We start from the raw sequence: 14,064 nt of genomic DNA, 5'->3' as shown, positions 1-14,064 counted from the left end.
CCTTGGTTTTGATTGGCTGCTGAGCCCCGTTGCTATGATAGTTACCATCATGGCAAAGTTACAACAGTTGTTACTCTTAATGAAACGGGCCGCAGGATTTCAAAAGTGTGTGCCGATAGTGAACATCATAGAGGTCAAGTCGCCTTAACATGGCCTCCTTAAATGGATGGTCCAGGCTGAAAATATTTATATCTAACATGTCTAACTAAATAGAGTAAAATTCACAAAGTAAAAATGCTGAAAATTTCATCAAAATCGGAAAAAATAACGAAGTTATTGAATTTTAAAGTTTATCAATATTTTGTAAAAAGATGTATATGCAATGCATCATGAATATTCGATAAGGGGGGATACAGGGGACTAGCAAAGTTTCGGGGTGGCTCCATCCGTTTTCGTCCGCTCCAGACAACGGACAAAATGGGCGAACAATGAAATCATAGTGGACGGATAGAGCGTATGAAACACGTATGTATACAAATACAACGGTATACAACGGATTCGTAACGTTTTCCAACGGATGGCAAGATTCTTTTCCGTGTTACATCCTCTCTGCATCCATAAGCAGAAGCGTGAATCTTGGAGAGGGGGACAAGGGGGGCGATCACCCCACCAATGAAAATATTGGGGTGGCAAGCATACATATCGCCCCCCCCCCCCAATAATTCCGTAAGTGCGAAAATACAATAAAATTGTAATGTTACACAGAAATCAGCAAATTAACCGAACGCAATATAAAATTAAGTTTTTACATCTATAGTCAGGATAGTACGATACAAAATCATATGATTTCTCCGCGCGGGAAATGATTCCATCTATCATTGCAACTTTTAAAGGAAGGCCCTACATTTACGCAGGAATCTGCGCATAATATAGGCATAGGCCCATATTCTGAAGTCAGGTTTAAGTTAAACTCAGGTTTAAAGTTGTGGTTTAAGTATGGGAAGCCAAAAGTATCAAATTTGTTATTAAGTTGTATGTTTCTTATGTTTACTGTGCTCTTTCCTGATTCATCGATGGTGAAGCCAATAATCTTTTTATACTTCCTAGACAATTATGAATGATTTGAGAGCCAAATGAGCTGAAGTATGATATCTCTACTGTTAGTGATTTATGTAACAATTGGCTCGCCATACTTAAACCACAACTTTAAACCTGAGTTTAAGTTAAACCCGACTTCAGAATACGGGCCATAGAATTCTTTTCTGCCACTAAATGAACAAGAAAATGGCAAACCCCCTTTTCCATAGGCGGATCTAGGTGAGTTATGTATATCTCTTAATTAATTCTAACAAACTACTTGAAAAAACCCTTTCCATCCATGACAGTTGATTAAAAATTCGGCTCGAGATTTTCGCTCGCATCGATTTTTAAAAATATATTAACCCATGCATCCTTATAAAAGTGCTTAAAATATCCAGTTTTCAGGCCTTAATATATCAACAAATTTCGCGCTCTCATCAGTCTTATTAGAGTAATAAATAAGATAATAATACATCCACGAATTCCTAATAATCAAATGGTCCTTTTTTCAGATTGGAATACCGACAAGTTTCATCTCGAGCTTAAGAAGAGAAATAGGAAGATAATAGTCATCTATTTCATATATGATGACTTTATGTCTTAAAAATACCCTGGTCCTAGAAATAATGATAAAAATAACACTAGTAATTTATCAGCTCGCGCCTTGCGCTCTCACCATTTATTCATTGTGATCCATATCCACATCACAATTTTCCTAAACAGTGCTTGAAATAGTGCATAAATTGACCCTTCTTCAGATCGGAATGTCGTGTTTTTAGATCGCGTTTCGCGCTCGCATTATTGACTTTCATAATAAAAGAAATGTATTTAGAATGCCCAGAATCCAGGTCGCATTATTAATGTAGGATGATTTCCAAAACATTAATAGAGTGTCCCATTTTTAGGTCTAACTGTCATTTTTCCCCGCTCGTGCTTTGTGCTCGCATCAATTATTTAGTAATATACCTTTATTGTTCATGATTACAAAGAGCGCCCGGAATTTCTAGTTTTTAGGTCGAAATGACAAAAAGAAAATCGGCTCGCGCTTCGCGCTCGCAGTAAAAATTTAGTTACATACGCATCTTGTTCAGGATCACAAACATTGCGCAGAATGTTCAATGATTATATATATATACATATATGAAGAGCTCACTTGCAATAGGGGTTAGGTCCATTTTTCATCAAATTAGATTTTTTTGTCTCAATGTATAGATTTTTAGTAGCTCTATAAGATGATACAAAAGAAAAGTTGAAATTCCCATTAAAAAGTGATCTAATTTGGCAAAGAAACATCACCTTTTTTTCAAAAGTGGTTAGGTCCACACAGATTTTTTTTGGAAAAGAATATTAAAAAAAATATGAAGACAGGTAGATTTGTTTTATACCCAATTCTATTTCTATATTTCGACATCAAAGCATGGCCATATCCCCAAACAAACCTCAGATTTGGACTATCCATCCCCTAAAGCAGTATATTCCATGTTTTGAAAATTATAGGTACCCTATACAGGAAATAAACAATATAATGCATGTTATATGGCGGCCATCTTGGAAAATTGCCGCTATTTGTATATTTCGACATCGAAGCATGGTTATATCCCCAAAATATCTTCAGATTTGGATTCTCCGCCACCAAAAACCTTTATATTCCAAGTTTTTAAACTTCTTGGTATGCTAAAGTGAGTAAACAGGAAATCCAAGATGGCTGCCGGCGGCCATTTTGGATTTTCGCATATATCTCAAATTGCTCAATGCTGACAGAGCTTCAGCATGTAGATTCTTCAAATAGAAGGTCTCCCCAGTCAAAATCAGTTTAATAAAAAAAACTATGACATTCCAATGCAACCTTACCCCCCCCCCCTCCCTTGGCTGCCGGACTATTTAGTCATTGCGCAAGCAAAGCGATAAAATACAGGCCTGCTGACATAAAAAGGGCACATTTCACGGGCTTCTTGAGGGAACTTATGAAGAGGATACGTATCTCTCCAATTAATAATGCGAACACGTAAATTCTGCACTTTCATAGACAAGATGCGTATCTCGCTAAGAAAGATGATAATGAAAACTGGAACACGTGCAGAATAATGTGTGCATTCTTACTTGTAAACAGGATATTTTACGCCCCTTGTTGCCCTCTTGAGCGGATTATCATCCCACTCTAGGCATGACGTGAGCGCGAAGCGTGAGCAAAAAATGTTCATTAAAGCGACCTGATTTTTTTTTCTCAATCAATCCCCTTACCATGTTTCATTCACTTGTTTCCCTCCTGTTATCTCTTGTTCCTTTTTCTTTTGTTTTTCTTTCCTCCCTTTTTCTTTGCACAGCCAATGAGGGGGGGGGGGTGCTGGATGCCTCCCCCCCCCCCCCCCTCAATCCACCTAAGTAAGGTGAAAAGATCATTTAATAGTTTCTTTCCATTACATTTATCTTTTAGACCGGTGACACAAACTCTATTGAAAATGGTTAAAAAAAAACAATATACAGTGCGTCCCACAAAAAAACGAAACCGAGATTTATCGATGATTTATCATAACTTAATCTCAAATACAATAGACAAATGACCTACCATTGTAAAGCTTAGAATCACCTCTTTCATCTGAAATTACTTAGATTATTTCTCATTCTCGCATGAGTGAGCAAAACAATTTGAAGAGAGGATACCAAAAAGTCAATTTGCGGGCTGTATCTGGGTTCCAAGTATAAAACCACATTTTAAAAAGTTCAATATCTGCTCTTTAATTTGATACCTCAATTACAGAAAATGGTCAAGAAATAATAAAGTTCTGGTTATTTGAAATAAGGCTTGAATTTCAATAATTTCATAAAATGAAGAGGTTTTACAGGCTAGCGTTCAAACTCACTCGACTTGACGATCAGCCATGTCTGTTGTTAACCATGCGATAGCTTCTGTGGGAAACCGGTGAAAACACGTTTATATAATGAAATTATGGAAATACAAGCATTGTTTCGAGGGAACATAACTTTTTTACTTCTTGACCATTTTTTTGTGATTAAGGTATCAAATAAAAGAGCAGGTATTGAACTTTTTAGGCATGTGATTTTCTTTTTGAAATTCAAATACCCCCCCGCCAAATGAGTTTTTGGTATCCTTTCTTCAAATTGTTTTTGCTCACTCATGCGTGAATTTGCAGTATAGACAACGCCAAGATCTAGAGGTTAATGATTTATTTGTTGAAAGCACTTATATATAATTATCTATGTGTAATAAATCAATTGTATTAGGTGTAATTTATAGACCACCAGGCCAGTCCATTCCAGATTTTTTGACATATTTAGAAAATACTTTATATATTGTAAATTCTGAACATAAAGTGTTTTATCTATTTGGTGATTTTAATTTGGACTTGCTTAAAGTTGGTACTGTGCATTACATTAATGTGTATTTGGATTTGCTGTTGTCATTTTCCATGTCACCTTTAATATCTTATCCAACTCGTGTTACAAGTACTTCTATTTCTTTGATTGACAATATTTTCACAAATGCTACTTGCCATATATCATCAGGTATTCTTGTAAATGACATTAGTGACCATTTTACTATTTATTGTATTTGTGACCTTAAATGTTCTCAAAAAGAAAATAGATGCTTTCAAACACGAGATATATCTGATGTAAATATCAATAAATTCATTGAACGCATAAGTACATTCAATTGGTCCTTATCTTTAAATGATCCAAACATTTGCTATAATGATTTTGTAAATAAATTTTCTATTTTGTATGAAAAGGAATTTCCAATCAAGAAAATAAAGTTTAAAACAAAAAGAAAAGATAAACCATGGATTACGCAAGAAACTCGTAATCTGATTAAGAAAAAATTCTTTATTTAAGAAATCCTTCAAATTATCGGATAAAGGTATACCAAAAAATGCGGAATCTTCTAACCAATAAAACTAAATCTCGTAAAATTGAATATTACAAAGATCAGTTTGACTGTGCCAAAGGCAATATGAAGAAAACATGGAATGTGATCAATACAGCTATGGGTAAAGAACATAAAGGCGCTTATATACGCAAAGTTATTGTTGACGGAGATGAAGTTACAGATTCAAACTTGTTCCCTGATATTTTGAATAACTATTTTGTAAATATTGGATTCAAGTTAAATAGTAGTTTTACAAGCTCACATAGTCAAGATGTCACCACTCATATTAAGGGTAATGACAAGTCAATATATTGTAATCCAATAACCATAGGTGAAATTATTGAAATTGTAAAAAAATTCAAAAACAAGTCAAATGTGGGCCATGATGGTATTGATATGAGAGTGATAAAAAAAAGTATTTATTTTTTGTGTCAACCCTTATGTGAAATATTTAATGCTTGCCTTGAGTCAGGGATTTTTCCGACACAAATGAAAATTGGTCGGGTTATTCCAATTTTTAAAGGTGGTTGTCCTGAAATTCTTACAAACTATCGCCCAATTTCCATTTTACCTGTTTTTTTCAAAGATTTTTGAGAAATGTATATATGTTAGATTACTAAATGTTATTAATGAGTGCAATGTTATTAGTCCGAACCAACATGGATTTCGGGTGGGGTATTCCACATCATCAGCATTACTTGATTTTATTCAAAGTATTACTAGCGTTATTGAAATGAAAGGTGTATCAATTGGCTTATTTTTGGATTTACAGAAAGCGTTTGACACACTTGATCATAGAATACTCATGAAAAAATTATTCAAATATGGAATAAGGGGAAAAAATTGGGATCTTTTAAACAATTATTTAAGTCATAGACAACAATTCGTAACTTTAAATAGTTAACAATCTAATTATAAGGACTTAAGGTGTGGAGTACCCCAAGGTTCTATCCTTGGGCCCCTTTTATTTACTTTGTATATAAATGATCTGTGCAGTGTATCTTCGAAATTAAAATATATTTTATTTGCCGACGATACAAATATTTTTATGTCACATGATAAAATTGATGTTCTACAAGTGCAATTTAATAATGAATTAAAAAAGTGACTTCTTGGTTGACCATTAATAAATTATCTGTAAATATTTCGAAAACACAGTATATGGTTTTTACAAATAAAAAAATATGCATTGACAATCTGCAGGTGCAATTAGCAAATTTTAATGTAGCAAAGGCATCGCAAGTCAAATTTCTTGGTATTATAATTAATAGTAAATTGCTATGGGTTCCTCATATTGATTTGATTTGTAATAGAATTTCCAAAATCATAGGCATTTTGTACAGATTACGCAATTTTCCAATTACTGTTTTACGAAATATTTATCACGCACTTGTTGCACCTTTTTTAAGTTACGGTATTCTTGCCTGGGGCAGTGCTTCTTATTCACACCTGGATAGAATTTTTAAACTTCAAAAACGTGCGATAAGAATTGTTAACCATTCGTCTTTTTATGCTCATAAAGAACCAATTTTTAAGTCTCAGAGGATTTTGAAATTGTATGACTTTTACAATTATGAGACTGCAATTTTTATGTATAAGTGTTATAAATATCTTTTACCTCAGTCAATATGTAATTATTTTGTTTTAAATCGTAATGTACATAATTATACAACCAGGGGCAATAATGATTTTCATATACCTAAAGTAAGAACAAAATTATTTCAAAACTCAATTTTTTATAGGGGACCATTAATCTGGAATACTTTATCAAAGGAACTTAAGGATAGTTGCTCTCTTAATGTTTTTAGGAGAAATTGTAAATACCAAATCATCACTACTTATTAATTTTTTATGTAATTATTATTCTGATTGTTTGTTTGGGTTAGTTAGGTAGTTCTTTCCCCTTTTCTACTTTAATTGTTCAAATAATGTATTATTCTATTTGGGTCGGCCGTACATAAGGTTAACTTCTTTTTGGCTGCTACCCTTTCAGTATAATACTTTATTTATGTCAATGTCTGATTTATTTCATGTTTGTACTATTTATATTGTTTTTATACTGAGAAAAATAAATTGAATTGAATTGAATTGAAAATGAATGAGGAATAATCTAAGTAATATCAGATGAAAGAGGAGATTCTAACCTTTACATTGGTAGGTCATTTGTCTATGTATTTGTGATTAAGTTATGATAAATCATCGCTTAATCTCGGTTTCGTTTTTTTCTTGGACGCACTGTATAACTATAGAAAAGGGGGGTAAGTTTTTAAGTCGACGGTGGATGGTCCCAAGCAAAATAGAAGTGACCCCCCCCCCCACCCCCTGAATCGCTGCGTATGACAAAAATAGTTGAGCTTACTATTGAGTTGGGGGGCAGTCAACTGTATTGCGTGACCAAATTATTTCCGAACACCCCTTAAACGAGTTTTGTTTTTCTCTGTGTGCAAAATAACCCCCTAAACTATTTTTTACGGGCCTTATTTACACATTTTGGCCCCTAAACAAGTGGTCGCCAGAATATGACCCCTGAACAAGTTTTGTACATTTGGGAAGAACCCGAACACTTTTGATAAACGAGGAGGAAGACGCCGCGGGGAAAAAGCTTTGGGAAAACACATACCCTAAACACTGTGACGTTTGGCTAGTCTTGCAACAACAAAAAAGCTTTAGAAAAAAAAATACCCTGAATACGTTTGACCCCACGATTGGCCATTGACCAGTCTTTCAAAACCACTCTTTCTTTGAAAATCGGTGTTGTGATACCCTTATCGCGTGCACGCGCGGACCGCGTCCAAAACTGAAAAATACCCCTTTAACCCTAACTAGGCCGGGCTTTTTTGGCTGTTCTGTGGCCGGGGGGGGGGGGGGGGGGGGGGTTGATTCAACCCCCCCCCCTGAGATCTCGGCCGCCGATCGCGCGAGCGCCGCAAAAATTTGCACGCTGGTAGTGTGCGATGTAATCTACAAGGCTGTATGGTAAAATTTTCCAAAATAATGAGATTTTATTTTATATGAATTAATTATGCTAATTTATGCATAAATCATACTTTTTGCTCTAATTCACTAAATAAAGCTCCTAGAATGCTAATTTTTTGTAAAAATATTCTTTGTAGCATTCTTAACATTGGCAATTGAAAAAAACTTCGGTTTGGAAATCAATTTCTTATGTATTTTATTGTTTTATGAATTTCTTATGTATTTCTTTGTTTTTCAACCTTATGTTTTTCTTTGTTTTTTTCACCAGATTTATTGCACAACCTTTTTGAAGCATGAATTATGCTAAAACCAATTGCTTTCAGCTGTTTAAAGTAAAAATAATCATATCTTTATGAATAAGATGAGAAAACTCAATTTGCATCGACTTTGTACACAAAATCACGTTTTGGAACAATTTTTGGTCTGACATGCACTTACAAAATGTTGCGTAATTTCGGAAGCGCGTACCCGGGCGTCGTAAATTTGGTCTCAAAAGATGCGCGAGACTTGAAAGTATAAACTCTGCGAGTGGCGCGGTCAAAAATTTCGCGCGGCGGAATGATCACAGAAAATGTTGAGGGGGGGTTGATTCAACCCCCCCCCCCGGCCATTTTAGGGTTAAACGCGTTTTATTATTATTTCTTTTTTTTGGGGGGGGGGTGGTCACGCATGTGTACAGCAATATGAAGGAAACATAAATACGTGATGTATTTCTTTTTTCAACCTTGTGTAAAATTACGTGGAGTTTCTTCCCTTTTCCAATCAAGATCTACATTCTAAGCAAATCTTATAGAGTTGAATTTATCCAATGAAGGGTATTGTAGGTTATTAGTAAAAAAAAGTTCAACACCGTGTAGAAATTAAACAATGTTGTGATGATAACATGTTTATTATCATCTTTTTTTAAAGAATATTGAACAAATTGTTACACTATCTATAAATGAAAAGATAAATGCGAGTTGTGATAATGATATTCAAATTGCATGAGTTCGTACAGATTCTATGGCCCTGGGAACATGGTGAAGCGGGGGTGCTGGGCGTATCATTTTCCATATGCAGCACCACCAGGTTTTCTGGAAGATGTGTAAAAGTTCAAAAATGTAAAATGTAACCCAAATGACGTTAATATTTTTCAGTGAAACCGTTATTTGTTTTTCTTCTTCATTTTGCTTTTCAAATTTCTCGGGACCAAGTACACCTCCATTTTGAATTGAAAGCTTTTTTTTTGTTTGCTTTTCAAATTCACATCAGCACCCCCTGTAAAAAAAAAAATCAGTTCCCAGGCCCCTGAAAGATTCCAATCAAATTGCCTTCCCACGTGTCTGCATCTAAAAATGATGAATAAAAAACGATACGTGCCAAAAAAAAATCTGGAAGAAAATGAGTTAATCCTGAGAATGAATTAGCAAAATGCTAGCAAAATATTCGAGCACTGAGTCGGATCCCTCATTTTTCAAGCAATAGGGATATACTGTCCCATATGTGCTTATCTGTGTTGGGGATATTTAATGTGGCCGTTTTTTCAGTTTGGATTTCATGATTTCATAAAATAAATGTTCAGTTAACGTGTAACTATACACCAGATCTAGATCTACGATGATATAGTGATAATCAACCTTGCATGGTTTTACAGGCTTTCTCATGATGAAACCGGGGTGCGCTGCAATTAATTTACTATGCATTTATCATTGACATGATGATTAAAGACTAGACATTGTTATTGTTTTGCACACGTCATTTTACTTTTCTTTCTGCCATGGCTGCTGGAAGGTGAACCCACAGATCAACTTCCGAAGACGAAATAAAGTGATCAGTGGGAATCCCCCAATTGTCTGTTGCCAATTTCCTAAATTTCCTGTTTTTATGAACGTCACCCGAACATAGCTATCACGTGATCAGTGTGTTATATGTAGGCCCTATGCCTACATGCGCCGTGGTGTAGCGGTTCTGACTCTCGCCTTGTAATTAGAGGGTGGTGCGTTCGAATCCCACCATGGCCTAGCGTCCTTTGGCAAGACGTCAATCCACAATTTGCCACTCTCCACCCACGTGTTAAATGGGTACCCGGTAGGATGTGAAAGCCTATGTAGTATGCCTAGCAATTGAGTCTTGGAACTCTTGTTGGAATGCCCCCCAGGGAGTGGGGAAGGTGCATACATTGTATGCGGGCATGCAAGGATCCGATGACCGGGGTAATAATATATCTGTAAAGCGCTTAGAGACGTCGCTCCGATGTGTTAAGCGCTATATAAATGCGGAATATTATTATTATGCCTTGCCGTCATTTATGAATATTATGTTCAAAGTAAAGTTGACACTAATTACCTGCTAGATTCAACCATCGAGTTCCATAACATTTCAAATATATACAAGGGTACATAGAACATGCAGAAGGGCAATGATCGGAAACATATATTGAGGTGTAAAACATGAAATATATTGGCCGAGAAAATTTCTTAAAACTATCTCGAGTGAGCAAAAAAAAAAAAAAAATGTTTACATTTAAAAAATGACAATTTCTTTTTGAGACATCAGTGTTTTGACATAATGTAGGCCTATTCAGAAAATAATATACAATTTTACTTTATTTCCTTCTTTTAATTTCTAAATGTCTATTTGTTTCTACTTCTTTGATTTGGAGGTGAATTTTTTAATTTCATTATTATTATTTATTTATTTATTTATTATATTATTATTAATATTATTCTCCCTTTTTTTTTTTCGGGGGGGGGGGGGGTCCAGCGTTTTTATTTAGCGTTTGGATGGAAGCCTATAATTAAAAACACATATATTGTTTAAATTTTCTATCCCACCCCCTTGAACATGTTGATTTAATTAATTATATATACACAACGGGGGGGGGGGGGGGATATTGCTAGGGTTTACCTTATCTGCCATATCATCCGATCAGGCAGCTGCATAATAAGCCAAGAAATTGAAGGGGGAGCAACATGGCGCATGATGGAAAATTTGGTATCTTTAAAATTGTAATTCTATTTTTGTGACGGATTTTCCCGTAATATCATTAAAAATAAAAATCATATTTTCCCCATTTCTTTTCAAGTTGCCCTATGCAGGAGGGTCGTGGGAAGGAGAGGGGGGGGGGGGGGGGCGGTCTGTGCCAGGCAATGATCTGTATACAAAATCAATATCATTTTGGTTACATTTTCTTTTTATCACATCTACAATACCTGGGGGTGCTGCCTATGGAGAATTATACACGCTGCACCCTCCGCTTGCCAGGGCCATGTTTGTGTTCTATCTGTAGTATTCAAATCAGAGGTGCCAGGCAGTGGCGTACCGTGGGTCACGGAATTAGGGGGGGGGGGCACCAGCAAAACAATTGAATCACGCGCTCAACCTAATAGAGACATTTTAAGGACTGTGCCATTAAACGGATATGTATCTTACTAATCGCGAGCTGAAATGTTTTTTATATTCAGATGTAAAAAAGGACATTATAAGCAAATTTTTGTAATCATGATATTTACATGTCTCACTAAACAAACAATGCAAGCGCGAGCTGAAATTTTTGTATATATTGACCGCAAAAGGGGATATTTTGATAACTATTTTTTTAGTAATCCATGAAGAGCGTGCATATTTCACCATAGTCATCTAATGCGAGCGCCAAGCGCTTGCTGATTTTGTTAGAATAAGAGTCTACACCTAACCATAATTATGACGCACTTTATTATGTGGTCATTTTATTGTAATCATGAACATAATACGTAACTGACTATAATCAAATATTGCGAGTGCGAAGCGCGAGCTAGAAATTTTTGAAATTAAGACCTGAGGGGCATCCTAAGGCTTGTTTGTAAGTTTTCACTAAGACCATTCGTATTTCACTAACGAAATGATGCGAGCGCGAAGCGCGAGCTGACAATTTTTGATATTCTGATCAGACAGGAAAAAAGGACACTTTAAGGACTGTTTTTAGGAATTGATGAAGATCAGACATATCTCACCAATGCACTAATGTAAACGTAAGCGCGGACTGGGAATGTTTTATATTCAGACCTTAAAAGGGGGCACCCACTTTAAGTAGTCATGAAAGAGAAGCATATGTCACTACATAAAACAATAGTAAGTCGAAGTGCGAGGAAATGTATTTGGTGTTTATTGACTTGAAAACGGAATGTTTCAGTAAAACAGGATTATATATCTCATTAAACAGACAATGGGAGCACCAGGAATGATGATCACAAGCAAAAATTATAAGCAAATTATGTTTCATAAAGTTATGAAAAAAATACATCTTATGCAATATAATATAATATAATATAATATAATATACAATCTTTCCCAACTACATTTGTCTTTCCTTTGCCCTCTTTTTCTCCTTTCCCTATTTTGTTTGGGGGGGGGGGCAGCCGCTTAGTTACGCCACAGGTGCCAGGTAGGCCTATATGCAAGCCAAGAGTGAATAGGCGAACAGTCGTCGCGTGCCGTTCCTATATAGGCCTAAATGGCAAGAAAATAATGTCCGGAAACTCCATTAAAATCAAGAAATTAAGTCCCAGCTCGCAACAAAGGATTACCAGAAAATAGACCCCATATAATAAAAGGACGTTATTTTAAGATGCTAAATAGAGCTCGCGTGCAAATAGCTCCAACACCTTTTCATTGTAAAGGAATGATCCGCTTTCAATAGAGGGGAGATTTCTCGCAGACATCTTAATGAACGCATGAATAGGATGGTGACGTCACAATGATTCATAAAGTATGTGTCTTTGTACCTGATTTAAACGGCCAGTTTAAGTTGAATCCTCATAGGCTTCGACCGTTGCGTGTAAGCACAATGTGAATAAAAAACAGAGTAGCCATGCACTTTTAAATTAATGTATAAATGTGAATATTACCGGATTCGTAATACTAGTAAAGAACTTCCATTAGAAGAACTGCTCACTAACATATTCGAATTCCACGCATATATTTTGTTTAACCCCCCAAAAAAGGTTGTTCCCAAGAACTGGAAGCCACTGAGAGTTTGCTATACATTGCAACCAATCTGTACCTATAATATGTTATTCCATCCCATTGAGAGGTCGTGTTAAATGGGGGGGGGGGGGGAATGCATAGACCCATCGTGTGATAAGCTTTACATCTCGCATTCCTAAAATGTTTCATAGCGCCTATAGGAGCCTCTATTAGCAGAACTGTTAACTAATGTATTCAAATTCCATGCATATTTTTGTATTTTTGTATTTTTTTATAATGTCCCCATGAACTGGAAGCAAGCAAGAGTTGCAGGGGCCGCGGAAGCGGGGGGACTTTTTTCCAAAACCGTGTACAAAAACGTAAAAATTACCATAGGATTGTGATTTTTTGCATGGTCAGCCCCCCACTTTTGGCTCAGCCCCCCCCCCCCACTTTGAAAACCGTTCCGCGGCCCCTGAATTGATACCACAACCAGCTGAACCCAATATATTCAATTCGTTAACAAAAAATTGTAGGACTGTCTTATTCACTTGTTAAAGGAGAATCCAGCCTTGGCCATAAAATGTTGTGTTGGGAAGGAGAAAAATAAATTAAACAGGATTGTGAAAGTTTGAAAGAAATCGGACAACCAATAAGAAAGTTATAGCTGCTTTAAAATTGAGATCACTAATACTATGTAGATTTCAAATTGGCAACTGTGTAAGTAAATGATGACAAGGGGCAAGGACAACTTTCCCATAGGCCATGTACTTTATTATCAGGGATTTGTGGTTTTCTCCTAAGTACCCATTCCCCTGGGGCAGTAATCTAAATATAACCCAGGTAGTATATTGTTTTATGTCCTCATGAAAGAAAAATATAATTTAAAATAAAACTTTTGGGAAAAATGACATTTTAGCCATAATATGTATTGGAGTACATGGAAGAGTAGTCCTTGCCTTACATCACTATGACATCCCATATGCAGCCAATTTGAAGTCTCCATGGGTATAGTGATTACCAATATTTAGAACTTTTAAAAATTCATAACTTTCTTGTTGTTTGTCCAATATTGTTCAAACTTTCCCCTATCAACTTGTCTGATTTTTCTTTTCCTTATAAAAACAAGTTTTTATTTGGGTTGGATTCCCCTTTAAATAAAAAGGCATCGGGACTTTTTTTAAAGTAGGAGCAGAAAAGAAAATTTTGCAAGAGCTTCAAAATCATAACCCAGGCATCGTGCACATTGGTGCTGCCGC

The sequence above is a fragment of the Lytechinus pictus genome, chromosome 8 (assembly GCF_037042905.1).
Source record: "Lytechinus pictus isolate F3 Inbred chromosome 8, Lp3.0, whole genome shotgun sequence".
Lineage (NCBI taxonomy): Eukaryota > Metazoa > Echinodermata > Echinoidea > Temnopleuroida > Toxopneustidae > Lytechinus > Lytechinus pictus.
Note: the sequence above shows the minus strand (reverse complement) of the source record.